The sequence below is a fragment of the Euprymna scolopes genome, chromosome 45 (assembly GCF_053919585.1).
Source record: "Euprymna scolopes isolate OS-2025 chromosome 45, ASM5391958v1, whole genome shotgun sequence".
NCBI lineage: Eukaryota > Metazoa > Mollusca > Cephalopoda > Sepiida > Sepiolidae > Euprymna > Euprymna scolopes.
In genome coordinates, this window is record NC_136526.1 from 67,409,017 (window position 1) to 67,433,623 (window position 24,607).

General features: G+C 35.6%; 1 protein-coding gene across 3 annotated transcripts in view; it reads left to right on the forward strand.

Annotated features, from left to right (window-relative positions):
- Nucleotides 1-24,607, forward strand: part of LOC145269870 (uncharacterized) — a 161,160-nt gene that overhangs the window by 132,243 nt on the left and 4,310 nt on the right. The window lies entirely within an intron of this gene.

Sequence of the window (24,607 nt, forward strand, 5' to 3'; positions counted from 1 at the left end):
TGCCTCAAGAGCCATGTAATTTTATTGTTGACGTTTTTCAAAAACGCTGCAAAATATGGGATATTATGTCCTTATTTTCATTGTAGCTTTCCAGAGGTTGATGCTATAGCATTGAAAATGGTACCAAATGAAAGCTAATAAAATCTTCTTGCATATGGTAGTAAGCACAATAAAACGTCAACAATAAAATTACATGGCTCTTGAGGCAGGCATAGCTAAGGTCCAAGATCACAATAACTGGTATATTTAGCTAATTTTGACCTTGGAGAATGGGAATAATAGCAGTTTCCATATGTTTGAAGAAAAAGGTCAATTTTGAAAAGGTCTAATATATATATATATATATATAAGGTTTTGAAATGCTAGTATATATATATATATATATATATATATATATATATATATATATATATTTTATTACTAGCGAGGGAAGATTTCTGTAGTCTTTAAAATTTCAGGTGGTGGAGAGTCTAACATTTGGACTACTGATACCACACCCTAACTTAAACATAAGATAGGGAGTTTATGTGAATATGAAGTTTGTAAAGATCTTTATAATAAAAGATGCTGTAATAGTTTTGTTTTCTACTAAATTATGAAGCAATTGTTTACTTAAAACAGTCTTTCTAAATAATAATAATAATAATAATAATAATAATAATAATAATAATAATAATAATGTAATGTGTTCTAATCACATTATCTTGTGCGGCGATTCAGTTTCTTTGTTTAGTTGTTCTTTTCATAGCCATATCCAAGCGTTTTCATGAGTCTCATCTTTTGTCATTCTTATCAATAGTCCGTGTAGTTTTCTCTTCCCATTTTTCTTTTCTTGTCTTATCCCTTGCTTCTTTTTTTTTTTTTTAATTTTTTTTATTACATGTTCACCCCAAACCAGGCACATTGCCACTATGGTGTAGGGGACTACTATCAGGAGCAACCACTACTGGGGTACTATGTTGGGATTTGGGCAGCAAGATGTCCGTTCACGTTACACTTGAACTTCTGCATGTTAGTACAGTTGGTGAAGCAGTGACCTGGAATGGAATTCCAGAGTCTAGCGATTCTGGGGAAGAATCTACTGGAGTAGAGAGATCTTTTACATCTAGGGATCTCTACTGTGTGGGGGTGGGATTTAGCTACCTGTCGGGTTTGTTGAGGGTGTTTACATCGTGGGGGCACAAGTGTCTGCAGTTCGCCAGGGCATTCACCATTAAAATACTTGTAGAACAGGCAGAGGGATGCAACATTTCATCTATGGGACAGAGGCTGAAGCTTAGATGCCAGTTTAGGGCCTATCAGATTGGCGACTCTCTTTTGAACCTTGTCTAGGAGCAAGAGACTAGTAGCAGATGCACCAACCCAAATATGACAGCAATACTCCATACATGGGCGAATGGTGGCCTTATAGAGGTACAGGATACTTTTGGGTGTTAGTAGTTTTCTAGTACGGTAGAGAGAGCCTACCTTCTTCGCAGCGGCCCTGGCAATGCTTCAATGTAATTGTTCCAGCTCATGTTCCCTGTGAACGTTAGGCCAAACAGTTTGAAAGATGTACTCTCAGATAAAGAGTCACTGGCCATTGCTATTGGTGGCAGAGAAGGTTTCTTGTAATTATTGAAGGAAACCAGTTTAGTCTTGGCAGCATTGAATGTGACCATCCATTTTTGTCCCCATTCCACTACAGATTGGAGGTCATCCTCTAGTGTTTTTGCCATTTCTTTAGATATGTGTTCATTTGTTTTCCTGTCATGCCTGTTATAGAGTGTGGTGTCATCAGCATATATACCCATCTCAGAGGCAATTTTGTTGGGGAGGTCATTAATGAATATCAGGAACAATAGAAGTTCAAGGATAGACCCCTGAGGCACTCCCGCATTTATATCATATTGTTTAGATGTCCGACTGTCGAGGACAACCTGGATTTTTCTCTTATCTAAGAAAGATTTCATTATGTTAAGTATTCTACCAGTGATACCGTATGATCTAATTTTCCTGAGGAGACTTTCATGCCATACCCTGTCAAAAGCCTTAGATATATTTAGAGCTACCGCTCTGCCCTCCCCTGCTTTGTCCGCTTTGTATATACGTTCAGAGATTACAGTTAGGATGTCTGCTGTGGAACGGGCTTGTCTAAATCCATATTGTTGGTCGGTCAGAAGTTTAGCATCTGTAAGGTGATGGACTAGAGCATTGTTAATTATAGTTTCAAATATTTTGGCGAAAAGTGGGAGGAGGCTAATAGGGCGATAATTTGATGGGTCAGTTCTTTCGCCAGAATTCTTGAATACTGGTATCACAGAAGCAGTTTTCCAACAGCCCGGAAAGCAAGATTCCTTAAGGCATTTGTTGTAGAGTTTGTGAGAGAACTGGAGCTACTTCGGCGGAGCACTTTTTTAATAACACAGCTGGGATGAGATACTAGTTGCGCAAGTAGAAGTAAACCATTGGGGAGAGTGGGGCTTGCTATAAAATTTCCGCATGGGAACATGTGCTTCAATTGCCGTTTTGAACCATTCAGTGGTCTCATTTGCGCACTGTTCAGCAGGAAGAGAAAAAATATTTCCCCATGGGGCATCTCTGATAAGATCTCTGATGGCTTCCCAGTCAGTCTTTTTTATAATATCTCGTTGTTTTGAGCACTGTCTCTTCAGTTTTGGGTCCAGAGTTTAGGGCGATTTCGACCATTATCACTGCATGATCAGCGTTCCCGAGTGGGCTGTCAGCATTTGTTGTACAATCATCGGGAACTGTGGTCAGAAATAGGTCTAGAAGTAATGCGTGGTTTTCTTGCTGGTCAGGGAAATGGGATGGAAACGTAACCATTTGTGATAGGGAGTGAGATATAGCGAAGCTGTGTTGTGCTGCCCGCTGCATCTGTGTAAGTAGAAAATCCAAGCCAGTTTTTGTGGTGGACATTAAAGTCACCAAATACATGTACTTGTGTGCTAGTGTCGAGGGAGAGTGCTGTGTCTATGCTGTCAGAGACTTTGTTTATTATGGTGCAGTCCTGGGTCGAGGGAGAGCGGTAGAGAAAATAAAAGTAGCTAATGTTGTGTTGTATGTTAAGTCTAAAGCACATAAAGGCTTGATCGTCCAATTCTAGGTTTGTTTCTCTAGTCAAGGGGAGGGTGTCACAAATGTAGACTCCAAGTCCGTGCATATGTCTGTCAGAGTCCTTACGGCAGAGTGGGAGATAGCCAGCCATGTTAAAGTAGTTAGAGGGGATGGAGGAGTGTAGGTTAGTCTCACGTAGTGCTAAGATATCCGGGGTATTTGTTAAGAGAAATGCTTCAACATCAGCTAAATTAGTTCTAAGTCCACGGATGTTCGTGAGTGCGAGCCTCAAGGGAGGAGGCAAGTTGGATTTGTTTGTCCCTAAGCCTGTTTAAGCTTATTTTCTTATTGTACTGTCATCATGTTTTTAAAGAGTTTCAGTTAGGTAAGGGGGAGCTGAACAAGAGGTTATGCAGGGTATCAGACATGCAACAAAAGTAGACCATTAGCTGACCTTTCTTCAACTAGGACTGTGGCCTCAGGAAAGCCCATTCTCTGTTATCTGTTTTGTTCATTTTTTTTTTCAGTGTCTCTTGCTGCAGTAATTATCCTTTCTGTGTTATGTATTTTTCTAATTCTTTTTTTGTATCATTCACACAGTCTTCTATATAAACCCTCTTCCTCCATCTTTCTTTTTCACATAGAGTTGGTCAACATCATCCTTTGAGTGTAGTGCATTGTGCATGGTCATGAGTTTCCTGATCTTCTGGTCAAGATACCTCAGTTCTTCTTTGATCTAACCTATGAACAGTCTGGAGTATGTTACTAATGACATTTGTTTATTTTTATTTTATTTTTTTTTTTTATTACATTTTCACCCCAAACAAGGCACATTGCCACTTTGGTGTAGGGGGCTACTATCAGGGGAAACCACTACTGGGGTACTATGTAGGGATTTGGGCAGCAAGATGTTGGTTCACGTTGCACTTGAACTTATGCATGTCAGTACAGTTGGGGAAGCAGTTACCTGGAATGGAATTCCAAAGTCTAGCAGTTCTGGGGAAGAAACTACTGGAGTAGAAAGATCTTTTACATCTAGGGATCTCTACAGTGTGGGGGTGGGATTTTGCAGCTTGTCGGGTCTGTCGAGGGTGTTTACGTCGTGGGGGCACAAGTGCTTGCAGTTCATCAGAGAATTCACCATTAAAATACTTGTAGAACAGGCAGAGGGATGCAACGTTTCGTGGATGGGACAGAGGCTGAAGCTTAGATGCCAGTTCAGGGCCTATCAGATTTGCGACTCTCTTTTGAACCCTGTCAAGGAGCAAGAGACTAGTAGCCAATGCACCAGCCCAAATATGACAGCAATACTCCATACATGGGTGAATGGTTGCCTTATAGAGGTACAGGATACTTTTGGGTGTTAGTAGTTTTCTAGCACGGTAGAGAGAGCCCACCTTCCTTGCAGCGGCCCTGGCAATGCCCTCGATGTAATTGTTCCAGCTCATGTTTCCTGTGAATGTTAGGCCAAGGAACTTGAAAGACGTACTCTCAGATAAAGAGTCATTGGCCATTGCTACAGGTTGTAGAGAAGGTTTCTTGTAATTATTGAATGAAACCAGTTTAGTCTTGGCGGCATTAAATGTGACCATCCATTTTTGTCCCCATTCCACTTCTGATTGGAGGTCATCCTTTAGTGTTTCTGCCATTACTTTAGATATATGTTCATTTGTTTTCCTGTCGTGCCTGCTATAGAGTGTGGTGTCATCAGCATATATACCCATCTCAGAGGCAATTTTGTCAGGGAGGTCATTTATGAATATCAGGAACAGTAGAGGTCCAAGGATAGATCCCTGAGGCACTCCCGCATTTATATCATATTGTTTAGATGCCCGACCGTCGAGGACAACCTGGATTTTTCTCTTATCTAAGAAGGATTTAATTATGTTAAGTATTCTACCAGTGATACCGTATGATCTAATCTTCCTGAGGAGACCCTCATGCCATACCCTGTCAAAAGCCTTAGATATATCTAGAGCTACCGCTCTGCCCTCTCCCGCTTTGTCCAGTGAATGGTATATGCGTTCAGAGATTACAGTTAGGATGTCTGCTGTGGAACGGGCTTGTCTAAATCCATATTGTTGGTCGGTCAGAAGTTTAGCATCTGTAAGGTGCTGGACTAAAGCACTGTTAATTAAGGTCTCAAATATTTTGGCAAAAAGTGGGAGGAGGCTAATAGGGCGATAATTTAATGGGTCAGTTCTTTCGCCAGAATTCTTGAATACTGGTACCACAGAAGCAGTTTTCCAACAGCCCGGAAAGCAAGATTCATTAAGGCATTTGTTGAGGAGTTTGGAGAGAACTAGAGCTACTTCGGCTGAGCACTTTTTTGGATAACCTGAAACTCTTGCAAGAATCAAAAAGGAACTAGAAACACTAATATACAAAACCAGAATCTTCAGCCATGATATCCAAATGGAATTTGGTATGGAAAAGTGTGCACTGCTAGTTATAAAAAAGGGAAACTGGAGGCAACAGAAAATATACTTTTTATTAGGTTTCTACTATATAGTTTAGTTTCTAGGAGTTTTTTGTACTTATGTATTCCTTTCCGATTTTCTCTTTTATTTCTGTTACTTTGATGGAGTCTGCTTCCAAAACTCCCAAATATTTGTAAGTGTCATAATCAACTAATGCCCTCATCTCTGCTTGATTGGGTAGTTCCATATTTTCTGTTGCCTCCAGTTTCCCGTTTTTATAACTAGCAGTGCACACTTTTCCATACCAAATCCCATTTGGCTATCATGGCTGAAGATTCTGGTTTTGTATATTAGTGTTTCTAGTTCCTTTTTGATTCTTGCAAAAGTTTCAGGTTATCCATATACATTAGGTGGTTCATTCTTTTATCTGTATTAGTGAACTTGTATCCAACTTGGCACTTCCTTAAGGAGCATCATGACTATGATAAACAGTAGTCGTGATAGGGAATCTCCTTGGGAGATACCTCTTTGTTGTTAGTTGTCAGTCCAAGTTTCCATGTTCTCATTGCATTTTCTATAAAGTTGATAATCTTGTATGGTATTTTCTATTATCCACATTTGAGAGACCCTGTTGTACGCTTTCTTGTAGTCGATCCACATCATAGCTATATTTTTTTTTTGCTTTTTAACTCTTTCAGGATATTTTAATCTATGTATAGTACATCATATGTTTCTCTTTTTCCTTTTTGGCATCCTTTTTGTTCCTCTGGAAATTGTCCACAATTATTAAGAGAATAGTAAATTTGTGCTCTCACATGTACTATTAACATTTTCCAGATGATACCTAAGCAAGGGCTGTAGTTGCTGGGGAGCGGTTTCTTTTCATGTGTCTTTTTGTATCAGTGTGGTTCTATCTTTAGTTATCCATTCTAGCAAATCTTTTCAGATATTGTTTGGAGGGTGGGGTATATCTTTTCAGGTTTTGAATTAGCCTTTCATGTAGTATTGTGAATTTTTTGTACTCAAACAAATAGTGCAAAAATAAATAAACTGCAATACTTGAAAGCAGAAATCACAAAATTCTATGGGAGATGAACATACAAACAGATAAACCCATCCAAACAAGAAGACCAGATGTCATAATAGTTACCAAGCAGGAACAATTCTGCCAGATCATAAATTTTGCCGTTCCAGCAGGCCACAAGATGGAGAAATGAAGCAAATATACGGAACTCCAATGACACCTAGTGAGTGACGTCACTAAATTTGGCCGTTCTGTGTCCTGGTTGATCTCTTAGTGCTCGGCAGTCACTTTGGTGAAGACCCTGAGTGTTGAAAGGTCGTGTCCAATGAATTACTACTCCCCTCATGTTGTTAAAGATTGAGAGGGCAACTTGCCCGGCATCGGTTGCCAAGGGCTGTATCAATAGGTAGTAGAAGTCATTCCAGCAAAAAAAGAAAGAACAACACTTCAACAACTGGTATTTTGGATAACAATAATTATTTGTAGAAAATAAAAGATTATAAACTGATTTTTCACAAGTCTAAAATTAGGCCCTTATCATTCATGTCTGGACAAGACCCCTTTGTGAAGTTTGGTGATTTTCAAGTTTTAGTCTTAAGTCTGTGGGTTAGTCTTTCAGTGCTGTGGTGTGGGGAGCAAAGAGAAGTGTCTCAGTCCAGTCTGGTTGAGCCTCTCTCTGACTTCTGACTCTCTCTCTGTTTGGCTCTCTGTCTTCTTTGTGACTGTGTTATATCAAGAATCTGGGGCCATAACTGTCTTTCTTACCAGTAGAATTTAACTTCCAATTATTGATAATATTGTTCTAACTTCTTGCCATGTTTACTGGTTCTCTTCATCGGGAATGGTCAGCAGATTTACCATGTGCTCTTTCTTTCCTTCTTCTGCATGAGACTCAATCTATTACTACTACTCTGAAAAAAGTTTTCCTCTCACCATTCTAGTCTATCCCTTAAAATCACACAAATGTGTTTACTTGTTATCAAAGTCTCAAACCTCAGAATAGTGGTTAATGGCAGTATTTTAATTAATGCACGGTGTGTGTGTGTGTGTGTGTGTGTGTGTGTGTGTGTGTGTGTGTGTGTGTGTGTGTGTGTGTGTGTGTGTGTGCGTGTGTGTGTGTGTGTGCGTGCGTGCGTGTGTGATTTTTAGTTTACCATAAGCAATCCTAACATATTTTGAAAAACGCAGTCAATGCCCCGCTCCCGTTCCTGATATCAATTCAAAATTTGGTTTATGATGACAAAAAAAAACAAAAACAGATGGCTAATTCAGTGAAATGTTTTAGCATATCTGGACAAAGGGCTATTACATTTTGTCAACAATTTTATTGCTCCATGTCCCCAAGACAGATAAAATCTCTCCATTATCGAATCTATAATTATTTTTTATTGCTTAAAATAACTTAGAGGTTCTCTTGAGAAGAAACAGGTCAATTCTTATCGAATCCCCCTCTTTTATGAGCACTTAACAGTTTTTATTCTTCTCTTTCCTTTCCCTTTTTCTTTCTGCCCTTCTTTGTCTACTTTGACATTTGTGTCCATTGCATATCACCCTTTATTTGATTTTTCCAACCTGCCAATATTGTCATAAAGTCCAGTCGAACTCTTAAATATATTGACTCTTTATTGAAAACCCTAACTTATATCAATTTCACTAAGGAAAAAATTATTTTAGCTGGTGTTTTGTCTAATTTCTATCAACTTTTATTACACGTTTTTGTGATGCAATATTTCATGAGGTTTTGTCAAATTTATGTTATTATCATTCAATAAAAGTTATTGTGGCTTAATATTTCAGGGTGTTTCATGCAATTTCTTGCAATTAAATTAGAAAACAATTTGTTGTAAATTATCATCAGAAAACATGATGTTGTGGTTCAATATTTTATGAGGTTTTGGTACAATTTATATTAATTTTTTATTGTAAATGAACATCTGGTATCTATGTATGCCATCAATTTTATTAAAAACTTTTTTATGAAGTTTTGTTCAATTTCTATCAATCTTCATTATATAAAATAAGTTATGATTTTTTCCAATGAACTCATCCATGGCTCAATATTGCATGAGGTTTCTATGAATTATTATTGCAAAAGCAGTTGTGGTAGGCCAATATTGTATGAGGTTTTGGCAAATTCGTATATATCATTATTTAAAACCAAGTTGTAGTTTAATATTTCAGGATATTTCGTCCAATTCCTATCATTTCCATTAGAAAACAAATTGTTGTAGTTGAACATTTATTATGTTTTTCTTAATTCATATAAATTATATTAGAAACCATGGTACCGTAGATTGATAAAATTTAAAAATGCTTTGCCTGGATTTTATGAATTTCCATTAGAAAACAAAATTTATTTTATCATGGTTTTGCCATTTGATTCTTCCAAAACTGTGACTACTACCTTTATCACATCCAAGCAATGTTAAACAATAAATACGGTTAATTTAGCACTTGATAAATGGTTAACAGTGAATGAATTTGAAAGAAAGATTATTTTAGAGATTAAATTTCCAAGAACTATTTTTTACACATGCCAATATATAAAACAATCTTTAAAGGATGATGTTGATGGTGATTCTCAGTTTATACTAATTTCTAATATTCTAATAACAAATTATTCTGGCTTATTTTTTATGGTATTTTTTTAATGGAAATTGCTCTAGACAAGATGTGAAGCCACTTGATGTAAGGAGCTAACAAGAATGAAAGATAATTATCGCAAAAAGAGATGTCTATTGGCTTTAGTTTTAAAAAAGACTAAGGTTATAAGTAGGAGGAAAACAGTCAGCAGTAAGAGTGTTCCACAAGTTTGCAGTTCTTGGAAAACTTCTACTGGAATAGGAAGCTCTTATTACAATGTTGTGGGGAATCACCCTCCAAATGGACTGTTCTATCCATTATATAAACCATAGACCTTTTGATCTCAGGTGTGGATTAAACACTAGAGCGACCCTCGCCTGTTCGATGACGTTTACTACTCTTTTGTAACCTTTTTACGTTGTTGTTCCAGTAATACATTGTTTAAACTCTATTCCGTTGTTCTGTTTTCTTTGTGGCTTATTGCAAGTCATAACATACAATGAGGTTTCAAACCAGTGAATTGATGAAACTAAACGAGCTGAAACAAAGGAAGCAGGGAATAGATCAGACAATTCTGAAGAACACATACCATAATAATATTCATATAAAAAAGACTGAGACTAGCAATATCACATCTGTGCAAGAAAGGATACAGGAAAGAAGGTATTGGGCTAATTAAATTGCAGATACGTTTCTTCATCTTTTCAAGAACTCACAAATAAAACAGAGATTCACCAGCACAAATATGACAATAATACTCTATACATGGTTTGATAATAGATCTGTAGAGAAAGAAAATAGCCTCATGGTGTGAGAAAATGCTCAGAGCGATAGAGAGAACCGACTTTACAAGAAGCTGTTTTGTACAACACATGATTTTCTATTATAAAAACGTTCTTATGGCTTTTATACTTTATTCAATTTATATCGATTACAATAATTAGAAAATAAGTTTTGCACAATTTATATTCATTTTTGTTAAAAAAAAAAAAAAACAAGTTGATCTACCCTTAATGCTTTATTTAATAAATATTGAAACAAAATCAGGAAAAGATGGAATTGCAGAAAAAGATTTCTTCAAAGTTTATAATATGTAGGGAATAATGGACAATCACGAACTCCCCTACTATTCAACAATCATGAGATCGCTTGTATGGCAACCAAGAAAGCTAACCTGCCTTCCCGGCGGTTCACTTCCACCTCCACCTTAGACCCTTCAAACGACTCCCTCTCAAAATTTCCCTTTGCGGACAGAAACCAGACTTGTAGATCTGAAAATCACTCCTCCTCATGTCCATGATATCATAAAAGAAAAAAAACTAAACACCTCCAAGGCACGTGAGCCTGATTTCATCCCTGTCATACTAATTAAGAAATGCTCAGCTGAGCTAGTCCCTGTCCTCTCCAAACTCGTCATCAAATGCATTGCCAAGTCTTGCTTCACTGATAGCTGGAAAATTATCTCTGTGATACCAGTATTCAAGAATTTTAGTGAAAGAACTGATCTGCTGAATTATTGTCCTATCAGTCTCTTTTTTTCTCTTTGCTAAAATCTTTGAGTCATTAATCAATCGAGCACTAGTCCACCATCTTGTAAATATTAAGCTTTTTTCTGACCTGTTCTACTGCATATATTTTAATGGTCATCTCTGAACGAATACACCATGCACTGGATAAAACCGTGGAAGGTAGAGCTGTAGCCCTTGATATATCCAAAGCCTTTGACAAGGTCTGGCATGAAGAGCTTCTTGTGAAAAAAAATCCTATGGTATTTCTGGATGAATCAAATCCTTCCTAGACAAGAGAAAAATCCAGGCTGTCCTTGATGGCTGTATGTCAAAACAACATATTAATTATTAATGCAGGTGTGCCCCAGGAGCCAATACTTGGACTTTTATTATTCCTGGTATTCATTGTGTCTGAGATGGTTATATGTGCTGATAACACCACGCTCTGTAATAGACATTAGGGAAAAACGAATGTACACATATCTGAAGCAATGGCAGAAACCCTAGAAAATTACCTTTAGTCAGTAGTGGAATGGGACCGTAAGTGGATCATAACATTTAATGCTGCTGCTACTAAGCTTAATCTTCTTTCCTTTAACAGCTACAAAAAACTTTCTCAACCAACGATTGCCATTACAAATAACACTCTACCTGAGAGCCTATCTTTCAAACTTGGCCTCACATTCACAGGCAACATGAATTGGAACAAATACATTGAGGAAATTGCCAAGACTGCTGCAAAGAAGATGGGCTCCTTACCATGTTAGAAAATCTTTACAAAGTCATAATTCGCCTATGCATGAAGTATTGTTGTCACATCTGAGCTGGCGTATCCAAAAAATAGTCTCCAATCAAATAGGTCCTACATTGTTGGCCAAGCTGCAACCTCTGTTCCATCACTGCACTATCTCATCTCTGTACCTGTTGTACAAGTGCTCTGATGAACTGATGGCACATGTGCTCCCTCAACGTACACTCCTGACTAATCAGACAGGCAGCAAAGTCCCACTTCTTCACTGTTGAGGTCCCTAGATGCCAAAAAATCTACTGTAATAGTTTCTTCTTTCGAGCTGCTAGACTTTGAAATTCCCTCCCTGTTTCCTGCTTCCCTGACTGTACTAACATGCAGAAGTTTAAATGTTATGTGAACAGACATCTTGCTGCTCAACTCTCCCAAATCTCCCATTAGATATGATTTCAAATAGTAGCATTTTGTTTCAAGCGGCAATATATCTTGTTTGGGGTGAAAAACAGTTTAAAAAAAAAAATTCTATTTCTTTATTTCATTTCTTAATCTAAATGTAATTATATTAGAAAAATAATTTTTATCCAGTAATTGTGTGTCATGATATCTGTCTCAGTTTACACTGAATCTCATTTGGAAACTTCATTCCATATATTTTATTTTTATATGACAGTGTTATCGTTCCTTTATTTGATGATAGTGATGGTTGGAGTATCCGATTGAAATTAGTCATTACATGGCCCATTTATGAATATAGACCATATGTCATATTACAGGCTGATTTGTTATGAGATGATTGAACTTGAAACTAAAAACAATCAACAGATTGACCGCTTTAGTAATTTAAAAAATTGAAAGAATTTAAGAATTTCGTTTTTTGAACGTAAATCTATTATATTATAAAACTCAAATCGTTTGCTTGTTTCCGTTTCCGCTTTACAATGCTCATGTGTGAAGAACTAAAAACAAAGCCATAAGCAGAAATTATTTTTCAAAAATAAACAATATGAAGAAAACGTTTAAAATAATAAACGCTTTTTATTTATTTTAAACAATATATGTATACAACTGTTCAAAATTTTAAACCTTTTTTATTTTAATTTTAAACAAATATAAATAGAAGTTTTTATAATTTATATAGTCACACTATTAAATATCACTTAATCTTTATATAAACGCTAATTCGTTTTGATCGTTATCATCTTGACCATCCCATAAAATGAAAGTGGAATGTTTCATCCAAATGGAAAACAAAAAAAATTGGTGTCAGTGGTTAGGAAAACTCCTTTTCAACTATTTATTTATTACCTTGGAAAAGTCACTTCTGATTAATTATAAAAATGCCCCCGAAAAGTCACTTTTCATTAATTGTAAGAAAAAATACTGCATTTTTTTTTTTTCAACTACTATATTTAACGTTATCAAATTTTAACATAAAAATGCCCTGGAAAAGTCACTTCTGATTAATTACAAACATACAATGGAAAAGTACCTTTTGATTAATTGCCAGGAAAATATTTTGTTTTTCAACTACTATATTTAATGGTACAAAGTTTTAACATAACAAAAATGCCCTGGAAAAGTCACTTCTAATTAATTAAAAAAAAATGTACAGGAAAAGTCACTTCTGATTAATTACAAAAATACCGTGCATGAGTCACTTCGGATTAGTTGAACAAAAAATTATCTATTTTCAACTATTTATTTAATACCCTGGAAAAGTCACTTCTGATTAATTACAAATATTCCCTGGAAAACTCACTTCTGAGTAGTTGTTACAAAAAAATGTTTCGTTTTTTCAACTATTATATTTAATGTTACAATATTTTAACATTATAAAAATGCCCTGGAAAAGTCACTTCTAGGTGCACCTATACAATGCACACTATATTTTTTCTTTTCTTTTTGTTTTTAAATTTTGTTCAACGGATTACATCCCTCTTATATAAAGGATTCTTCAGCCCCCCCCCCAGTTTGTTTACATGAATTTACATGTAATTATTTAAAAATGATACTTTTGCATTTAACGACCCATGCTGAAATAACGTTATTATTTAGAAACCTAATATTTAGCATGAGAGGGTAGGGTGTTTTGTAATAATTCTGCACTTTCAACTAACAATTTACAAAAAATATATTGTAAACTTTAATTTAATTTGAAAATACTATTTTTTAAAAATAGTGTGGGTCGTTAAATGCAAAAACACCTTTTAAAAAGTTGTAAATAAGTAAATTAAACAAATAATGATGGGAGGGGCAGACCGAACTTTTCTCAAAGTGAAAAGCCACAAAAAAAAAGGGAGAAAAAATAATAATAACAGTGAGGGGGAGGGCTGAAAAGCCAACGTCAAAGCAAGGCTGTAAATCGGTTCTGAAATGGGGGATCGACTTAGGACGTTGTACACAAAACTGAACTCCCTTCAAATCTTTAGATATTGATTTTTTTTTCAATATTTTTTATTATCTGGCAGCTTAATGTCCAATCGATAATAATCCGCAGAAATAGTTGAAGAAAGACGAAAAGAAAAAATTGTAAGGCGCTGCTGATTGTTCAGGTGCACCTACATATTTTTTTTAAAGTATTTTCTTTACTCAAGTTGTGCGTGATTAAAATGAGAACTTAATTAAAAAAAAACTCTTGTTTTGTGTCCCAAATTATTTATTTACAATTATTTTATTTGTATTTTTCATTGCAAGTTGGAATTGTTTTCAAACCAATATTTATTTTTCTAATGTAAAAAAAAAAAAAAAAAACTACTTGATCAATTTACATATTTAAAAAAAATATTTGGGTTTTTACGACTTAACCTAAAAAGAAAATCTACTTTTTTTTCTTTTTTTTTTTTTACACGGTGGTCACCACTTATCAAGGCCCGGAAGCCACTCAGGGATAAGGGTTATTGCAAGTACAGTACGTTAGTATGGAGATTTGAAAGTGTTTACTTAAGGGGGTGGTTCATTAGGAATTTGTTAACGTTGGACTTGAAGACATCCAAGTTGTAGTCAGGTGGGAAGCAGGCAGACGGAACAGAGTTCCACAGGCGTGCAGTTCTAAGAAAGAAGCTTTGTTCATGGAATCCATGTTTTGATTTAGGCACAGATAAAGAGTGGGGGAAATTTTTGACAGTGGATTCAGCTAGACGAGTGTTTTTCGTGAAAGATTGGCGAGGGGGGACCAGAGATTGGAGTTCAGACGAGCACCTGCCATGGGAATAACGATAAAACAAGGATAGGCTCGCAACGTCTCTTCTGTGGGAGAGGGGTTGCAGGGTAGAGAAAAGAGCATCCCCCACTAAACCACGAAGTCTATTTTGTACTCTGTCAAGGCATGATAGGCTGTTTTTGGCAGCTCCTGCCCAGATATGGCAACAGTATTCCATCCTTGGCCGTACTTGGCTTTTATATAGATAGAGAATTGCATCAGTAGTGAGATATCTTCTGGAGCGGTAGAAGGATCCCACCATCTTTCCAGCGACCTTGGCAACAGACTTGATGTACATGTTCCATTTCAGATCAGGAGTAAAGGTCAAACCCAGAAGCTTGTCAAAACATGCAGCCTCTCCCAGACGAGAGCCATCAATCCCAATTGATGCCAGGAAATATGGGGAGTTGATGGCCTTCGTCGCATAGGGTAGAATTAGCTGCAAAGTTCTTTACAAATAGTTTGGCCTTGTCTGATGCTGACGAGATGACCTCTGGTCCATTAATAATGGTTGGGATAGAACGCACACTTCTGTTCAGGATCCTATTTGTTATTTGCCAAAACTGGTGGGAACCAAGCCGCTGATCAGCTACTTTGGATTTAACAGACTGGACATATAGCTCTCTTGGGGGGTGAGATCATAAGTTCCAAACATTTGAAAAATATATAGAAACATTTCAATACGTGTGTGTGGTTTGGACTTTTCATTTTTTTTCTTTGTGATTTGCTTTGAAAAAGGTTTCACCGTTAAATATTACTTATTCAGTGAATTATTATTTCCTGATATTTTTAAGGCTGTTAACACACACAAAAAAAAATAATCCTAGGGTGGACCTGTGTAATGCACACTCCCTCCTATCTTTTTTTTCTATTCGTTTTTTTTTTTTTTCAATTTTTTTTTTTTTACACCCCTCTTATATAAAGGATTTTTCATTTAATCTATGAGCAGTGATGTTAAAACCTTTATTATTCAATGTATTCCGTATTGTTTTCACTGGTCGCCATGTTTGTTTTTGCACGTGTGTGCATTCAATTTTTGCACATTTATACATTAATTCTGTATGCTCACTTACACTTTTATACATTAATTCTGTATACTCACTATTCCATAGCTAGCTATAACATATACTGACCCAACGGGTCACGGGTAGTCTAGTAATTTATACATTTCAAGAAAATTTATCATAACACTAAAATGCATGCTTACACTTTGGTTTTAAAAATTAAAACAATAAATAATTAGCGACCAGGAATGATCTTGCTTGGTTTTCAATTGCATAAGCGATGTTTTTGTTTTTTAAACTCTATATCATATATTTTTGCTAAGGCATTAATTGCATTTCTTAAATTTTAAAGGTTTTTGTGATATTTTTGTATGACAAAACAATAGTTAACAAATATTTGACATTTGGTTGTTCTAGTGGATATGATATGAACAGTGGAAATTTTCTTTTTCCTTTTGGAAAATCCGATCTTTTCAAAAAATGGATAAAATTTGTTAATCGAAAAATTCAGTTCTTTGCATCAAACATTTAGAGGATTAATATACTTAGAAAAGAAAAAGAAACAAATAGAATTAGAATTTACATAACAATATACCAACTTACCCACCATACATTCAGAACAAATTTTAGAAAAATCATCTGATTCAAACAGATTTTGGAAAACTCCTAAAGCAATGGCAGATTGAAAAAGATGAATTACAAGATCTTCTTCCAACTGACATTATAACAGATTTTACCAAATTGACTGCGAACTGCTGTACCATTTGAATGAAAAAAAATTGAAGATTATATTCTAATTTATAGAATAGTCTTTGACCTTGAAACACATTTTTTATCTGTGAAATAATGTATTTGTATTGACTGTTACGTTATGGCGTTCGTCTGTTAGGATGGTTGCGATAATAAATAGATAAGATGAGAGTTAGGTAAACACACTGAAATTAAGCAATGTTGAACCTGGTCAGTACCAGATGGGTGACCAATTTGAGAATATCAGGCGCTGTATCTAAGAGAACAGTGACACCTTTCTGCAAGAGCTGCAAAAACCTAACGTCATCACCTCCCCTAATAGAGATATACATGCGACTGGAGACCACTTGTAAATTTCATATTCCCATGAAATTTTCTCCTTTGGAGGAAGCCATTAAACCTGACTAGGATTTGTGCTGCACTTTCATAGGTAAACATATGCGTTATTTATAAGACACAATTACAAGAAAATCAATGATAACGAAGGGCAATAACTTATAATAAATTATAACAAGGGGACATAACTATCACAAAATATCACTTTTTTAGTTGAGTGAACTTATCTAATTATTTAAGAAAATTTCATTTTATTTTTTATTTTTTTGTTAATGGGAGAATATAAAATCTATTTTTCTAAGGATGTAGGGAGCTTTATAGATCTCGTCTCTGTAGAGCCTTTATACATCTTTGGGATCTTTTTATCTCTGGTGTAAATCTGCAGGATCCACTCGTGTGTGATTCAGTATTTGGCTTCTTTGTCCATGTGGGTGATGCTTGGCTCTCAGATTTCTTTCTCTGACTAAGGTCTGGTGATGATGTGTTCTGAAATGTGTATAGTATTGGAATATTGCTGATGTGCAGTTCCCTTTGTGATGCAATTTCTTCAGATGTGTGAGGTTGGTCAGATTTGCCTTCAAGTATCGAGTTTTTTCTAGCTGGCCTGATATAATGCCTATTCCTTCGGCAGATTTACCACTTTCAGACTCAACTATGTCTGATCTTGGTGCCGCAGCAGAATGCTGAATGATTCCAGGCTCTCATAGCTTTGTTTTGCTGAACATAAACTTTCTGACCCGCATGTAGAGGTGAGTGTTGTCTATAATGCTGCCTGTCATAACAGTTCTTACTGTAATGCTGTTCTTGTCTGCTCAGTGCCAAGTTTCTGCTTGAATATTAGTGATGTCCATATTTTTTGGCCATTGAACAATCCTGCTGGAAAGTTGATGCTCACAGACATTGGTGTGGCTCTGTATGCCATCATCGCTAGATAACTGTTTTGTCTTGTTTCTTTTGCCTTTAGCAGTATTTTCTTACATATTCCGACCATCCTCTTGGCAAATCCATTTGATTTTGGATAATGTAGAGACGATGTCTTGTGTAGGAAGCTGTACAATCTAGAAAAGACTTTAAATCTTTTGCTCGTGAACTGTGAACCATTGTTCAAGTATAGAACTTCCGGTACACCTTGTTCTTCAAATATTGCCTTTATATTTTTGATGATGGCTACTGATAAGGTGGACTAGAGGCATTGTATGAATGGACTTCAGCTGTACCGGTCCAAGCAGATATTCTTTCCCAGCTATTGAGAATAAATCTGTGCTGACATGTTGCTAAAGGTAAGTAAGTGTTTCATGCTGGTGCATCGATTTGGCAAGAATATTTGGCTGATACTTTTGACAGGTGTGACAATTAAGTACTATATCCTCAATATCTTTATTCATTCCTACCCAGTATATAACTGAACGAGCTCATAATCTAGTTTTGTCAACTCCTTGATGTGATGTATCGAGTTCTTCCAATATACCTCTTTGCAGGGAGACTGACTCTTACTATTTTGAACCCAAATCACATCTGTAAAGTTTCAAAAAGGTAAGAGATAATATGGACAGTCAACTCGATTGGTAGACCAACTATATTTATAAGTTCTTTTAGTAATTCTCAACTCTGATATTCTAAACTGAAAAAGTTGGTTAAATAAGTTATCATATTGTGAACATTGAGATCAATTCTTTCAATGTGCTTTCTAGTTCTACGTGATACTCATGATATGATGTAATTGGTACTGTTTTTCCTGGATTATATTTCACTATAAAATCATATCCTTCGACTTTCAATAGCATTTTTGCAAGTCTTGGAGGTGCTCATGATAGGATTTTTAGCACTATTAATTCTAATAGCTTATGATCTGTGTGGTTATTTTCTGATGCCACACATAATGATGAAATCTCTCCAAGCCAAAAACGATGGCCAACTTTTACTTCTCGATGTTTGAGTATCAAGTTTCTAGGCCTGACAATGTCTTGCTTGCAAATGCAATGGCATCCTCCTAGCAGAGCTGCACCTATACCTGCACTTGATGCATCTACCTGTAGAGCACAATAGATTACTTTGGGTCAAAACATCGGAGTGTTGTATTTCCTCCAATCTCTTCTTTGATTTCCTCAAATATTTTCTGTTGCTGCGATGGCCACATGAAATCATTTTTTATAAATATCAAGTCACAAAGGGGTTTAGTCAAGGTTGTAAGTCGTGGTGAGATCTTGTTTAAGTAATTAATCAATCTTAGAAAACTGGTGAACCGTTTTACATCCTCAGGTGGTAGCATTTGTATAATCACTTCTAGTTTGCTAGGATCTGGTTTGATGCCATGTTTTGAAAGGATATGATCGAAAAAGGGTATTTCAGATGTCTTTACCACAAATTTTGCTGCGTTGAACTTGCAGATTTTGTCCTTTGCTTTAGTGCTTCACCATGATCACTACCATCTTCTTGGAATCCATATGTCATCCCATATAGAAATGTCATCCAATATAGAAATGTCATCCGATATAGAAATGTCATCCCATATAGGAATGTCATCCCATATAGAAATGTCATCCCATGTAGAAATGTTATCCCATATAGAAATGTCATCCCATATAGAAATGTCATCCCATATAGGAATGTCATCCCATATACAAAGGATATTTTTAAGGTCACCAAATTTCTCTTTCATGGCTGTCTGAAATTCATCTTGGGCACATTTTTATTTTACTACCATAAGGAAACCTGTTGAATATGTATCTGCCATATGGTGTTATAAATGTTGTAAGCCTTCTTAAACTCTAGTCCAGACTTAGGTGCCAGTATCCAAACTTGATGTCAACAGTTGTGAATCATTTTGCGCCGCAGCAACATCCTCATAATGTGGTCAACGCACTGCCCTGTTTAAGTCATGAGGTTTTAGGCATAGTCTGACCGAACCATTGGTTTTAGTTACACAAACAAATGAATTCACCCAATGGGTTGGTTCAGTTGCAGGGAATATTATGTCTTAGGCTACTAAGGAGCTCAATTGCAGTTTTAACTTATCTTTTGGAGTTATCAGGATTCGTTGAGTTGGGTACTGGTGGTATTTCTGAGTCCACATGAATGGTATATTCACCAGGTAGACCCTTTCTGGTCTCAACTATGCATAATGATGTTTCTATCTCCAAATCATTACCTTCTTTAATTAATTTAATGCTAGAATGAAGAGATCAACTATAAGAGTGTCTTCCACCATTTGGTCATATTCACACTGACTATTTGGCAAAGCCGTTTCAAGAACAAGTGTGCCGATTCGTCTGAATTTTGTTTGCACTGCAGCCATTTGTGTCTTGCTACACGAAAATTCGACCTTTGGTTCGCATACTGTCTAAAGTATTTAATGTATGTTTCAACAGTCCTTTCTTCTTCATGGCGAAAAACAGATGTGTAACTTATTTTTGTCCCTCGACACCAGCTCATAATAAAAGATATCTAAGCTTCTAGTCATTGTCACACATGGGACCCTCAAAATGCAGCCTGACTTGCCAAATAAATCTGTCCTTTGATTTGGCAAGGTTTGTACTGGACCAATCTATTATTGGGAGAAACTTGAGATGAAGTTGCCAAAATATTATGTTATGGTATAAAGATGAACACGTGTTCATTTTTTTTGCTTTTTTTAAATCCTTGTGAAGGGAAAACATATGTCATGGCTAATTCATTATTTCAATTCATTTCATTTTTGGTATAAGTGTGTCCTTAAATTCCGTTTCTAACACCATGTTACGTTATGGGGTTCATTAGACAGGATGACTGCGATAACTGGATAAAATTAGAACTAGGTAAACACATGCTTTATTTATATGACACCATTATAAGAAAATCAATAATAACTAAGGGCAATAACTCTTCTCAACTTCAAAGTTATAACAAGGGGACACAACTATCACAACATTGACCGAATCCTTCATGTCCAATGCAATGGAAATCCTATACCATTACCATCATGGTTTATATATGGAAATAATGCTAAACTTACAAAATTTAGCATGTTAGAAAAATTTCCAACCTACATCAAAAACGTAGTGCAAAAAGAGCCATACTTGATTCAATTTTAAACGAGTTACAAAAAAGACAAGATTATAAACCAAAAGACCATCCTTCATTTTCTGCAGATCTAATACGTCATGCCTTACTACTGCACTATATATCAAGGCAAGCTTACAAATTACTTCTGGAGAAATTTCCATTACCATCTTTTTCTTTGTTCAAAAAAATTCAAATGGGGGTGTGGGATCAATTAAAGCAGTAAAATCACTCTTGGAAAAAGGTTATCTTTCTGTGTTTTATTAGTTGATGAAATGTTGCTTCAAAAAAGAACACAGTTTCATGGCGAAGAGTATGTTGATGCAAATGAAAATCACGAGCTTTAAAAAGGAATAATAGTATTCATGATTACTGATCTAAAAAACAGTATCATCAGTTGTTTGGATGTAACAATAAATGGTGAGTGGCTTTCTCAGGAAATCCTAAAGTGTATTTTTCCGCTGATAAATTCTGGATCTTTGTTAGGCCTATTGTTGTAGACAATCACTCAGCCAGTGTGAATGCCTTTAATATTTTACTTGGTAAATTTGAACGCATTATATAACTCTTCCTAATTCTCCCCACAAAATATTTATTTTTTTTATTTTGTTTATTTGTTAAAAAATATTTGTAAACAGTTTACTGAACAAAAATAACTTTGTATTTCCTGCTTTTACATTTGACGTTAGGCAATAAAAGAAATCAGCCTGTAAATGTGACATATAGGGTCATATTTATGAGTAGGCCGTGATCATTATCAATCTTTTACCAGGATATTTTTTTTTTATATTTACATCATGCCCACTTTTGAAGTATTATTCAATGTTTTGCTTCATTTATTAATTTATATGAAAATTGAAATAAGTTGATATGCTTTGATGTGTTTTTATTATTTGATGTTTTATACACGTCCATTTGGAAATTAGTCCATATGTCTTTTATCTTTTTTAAATTGTTTGTATCTAATTTTTATGTTTTTTTTTTTAATTTGCTGCTGTGTTTAAAAGAATGGTGCCATCATTTATGTATAATGTTTATTGTTGGCTGCGAACGAATAAAGTCAGCGAGAGTCGTGAATGGTAAAGAGTGCACGAGAGTTGCCAAAAGTTGATCTCTCCAATTTGCTAACCAGCCACGTTCTGTTAATTTAAATTCCAGCCGATTAATATAACATGTTGGGACACCCACGCATCCTCAATTGCCACACCCATTCCGGGATTTTGCCTATGCACTCAGTCTAGCCATGCCCTTTATGGAACATGGCTTCCAGCTATGTAATCTATTTTCTCCTGATACGTCTGCAGGTGTTCTTACATCTGTTTCTGCATCAATCAGCTGGTTGTTATTCTTCCGGCCAGCTGAAGAGTCTCCTCATCCATCAACTGGGTAGTATCCTTCCGGTCAGGTGTTATTTCCAGTACCCCAGAGACAGATATTCAGCATTAGTATTTTAACTATATTAACATGGAAACCCAATAGAAAACTAAAATGTATGCATTTATATTTTATCATGATGATTAACTCAATCCTATTAAAATCTTTAATCTTTGGCTAAATTATTATGGAAAACCATTAGAAAACTAGTTCATTCGCATCATCAACCCCTGTCACCTAACTTTGGGTATGGGTTCGTAAACTATGATTTTCAAGCATCTTCCCGGTCCTTGGCAAACTCTTACAACTGTTCTCATGTAGTCCATGTTTTGATGATGGTCCTCATTGAGATAACGGTTGTCAGCCAAGTAGCTTCCTGATGAATATGACATTCACTACTTGATGTCATACATTCTCCCGTTGGAGGGCTGTTGATTCATTGAATTTCCTTGTTCACATTCTGTAATGTTAAAGTTTTTAAAGGAAGGGGTTGCTTTGGCTCTATGTCCAACCCCTTGAGGACCAGATATTGGTTATCATCTGATCTCTCACCTGAAACCTGCCCAGTTTGGTTTAACTGGCTAGGGGATATTGCCACCCCCACCCCCGCCGGGGCAATAACCTTCAAGGTTATGGAAACACACAAGCCTCCCCACCACAATGAGGTAGCAATACATGTAGGGAGGGGCAGGAAGAGGTAGCTTGTTGATATGCCTTAATGATTTTGGGGGATATTTTGCTCAATTTATATGGAAGGCCACTCGAAGAATATTTGGTATGCCTTTAATCTTGTGTCAGGATATTTTCGTCGATTTATATGGACGTTCATTTACAAATTAGTTGGTATGCCGTAGTCATCTGCTTTCTGACAACAAAAAAAAGTCCCCTTTTCCAACTGAACAAATGGTTAGATTGTTTCATGACAAACTGTACAAAGTTGATGAAACTGAGAAAAGCTTTGCAAATATTTTCCTAAAGGAAATCTTATGGGAGGAGGGGGCTACCGTTGGAGTGTGTAAGGATGAATCAACAGGAAATTATGATGCTGAACCTCCCTTCCCAATTAACTTTTTATTACTCCATCATGATATTATCACATGGATGGAAACAAATATTCAATTTCACATTTCGTATCTATCCTTAACGTGCAGAACTTGGACCATTTACATAATAAAACTTTATTTCGTCTTGGTGACCAAAAAAAAAAAAAGTATCATACACGGCATCCAGCAGCAGCTGTCTATATACACACTGTAATCTACATACTATGAGAAAGAGAGAAGGTAGTGTAGTGATGAAACATGTGGCGATAGGGATGCTTACCGATGGAGGCCGGAAGATAGTTTATTCACAGATGTTGGGAAAATATTTTTTCGTTATATTTGATTAAAATTAATACAAATATACGATAAGTAGATAAAATTAAACCGATTTGTTTTTAATTAACTGGAATTTCCACAGGCTTACGTTTTTTTTCTTCTTTTAAACGAGAAATATTTCTGGAGCAATGTGTAAACAATGTGAGAGAGGCGTTTGTACAAACTCGATGTTTTCAAATTGTTTTATTTTTTTCTTTTAATCGTGATTATAACCATATATTAGGAACTGAAGTCTTGGTGGAACCTTTTGGGAAGGAAACTCTGTTCCGTCTAGCCTTAAGGTCCCATGAAATATCTCGCCTATTCTGCTTGATATTTGTCCATGTTTAGATAAAGTTGCTAGTTTTAAATTAGATTTCTTGTCAGAAAATTAATATTCTAGTTTACGGCCTAATAGATATAACTTTGATGTTATCAACATTTTGACCATTTTATTGATATAATAATCATCAACTCCATTTTGGCTTTATTTGGATTTATTAAATTCTGTTAAAACTTATTTTCATTTGCGTAAATGTTCAAAGTTGTGCTATAGAAAGCATTTTCAAAACTTCAAAATATTTTTGATCTAAAAAAAAAAAAAATGAATAAAAATATGGCTGCCAGTAGCTTAAAACATTAAATGAAAATTTTCAAAGTAAATTAGAATTTTATTTTAAGACAATTAATAATCAATTTTATCCAAAAAGTGCTTGATTATTAATCAAGTGAAATGGGTCAGATCTTCCATGGATTATATTGCGGAAAATTTCTGCATAAAATAGAGATTTCAGTCTTGTTTACTTGAACCACCATTTTAAATCTCATAGATATTAATAAGCATTGACTTCCCCATGTAATTTGTGGTAGGAATGGGTCGTTCAACAGAATTCTTGTCACTTCAACGCTTCCGGCAATTGGCAAATGCCATAAGACACAAAGCCAAAATACATCTTTCATACTTGATTAACTAACTTTCTTGTTAAGCAGTTTATTTGGAGATGTATAATTAGAAAATTATCTTTTTAAATCCAATTCACAATATGTCCGAGTGTATTGGTCAAACATGCCAAAGTTAATCTAATATTAAAGGTGAAGAAATATTAAAGGTGAAGAAATGACACTCGTTTTCATTGGACAAATTAAAGCCTTGCTGCTTGCAATATTGTATAGAGATGAGTTGAGGATCTTTTTTACAAAACTTTATT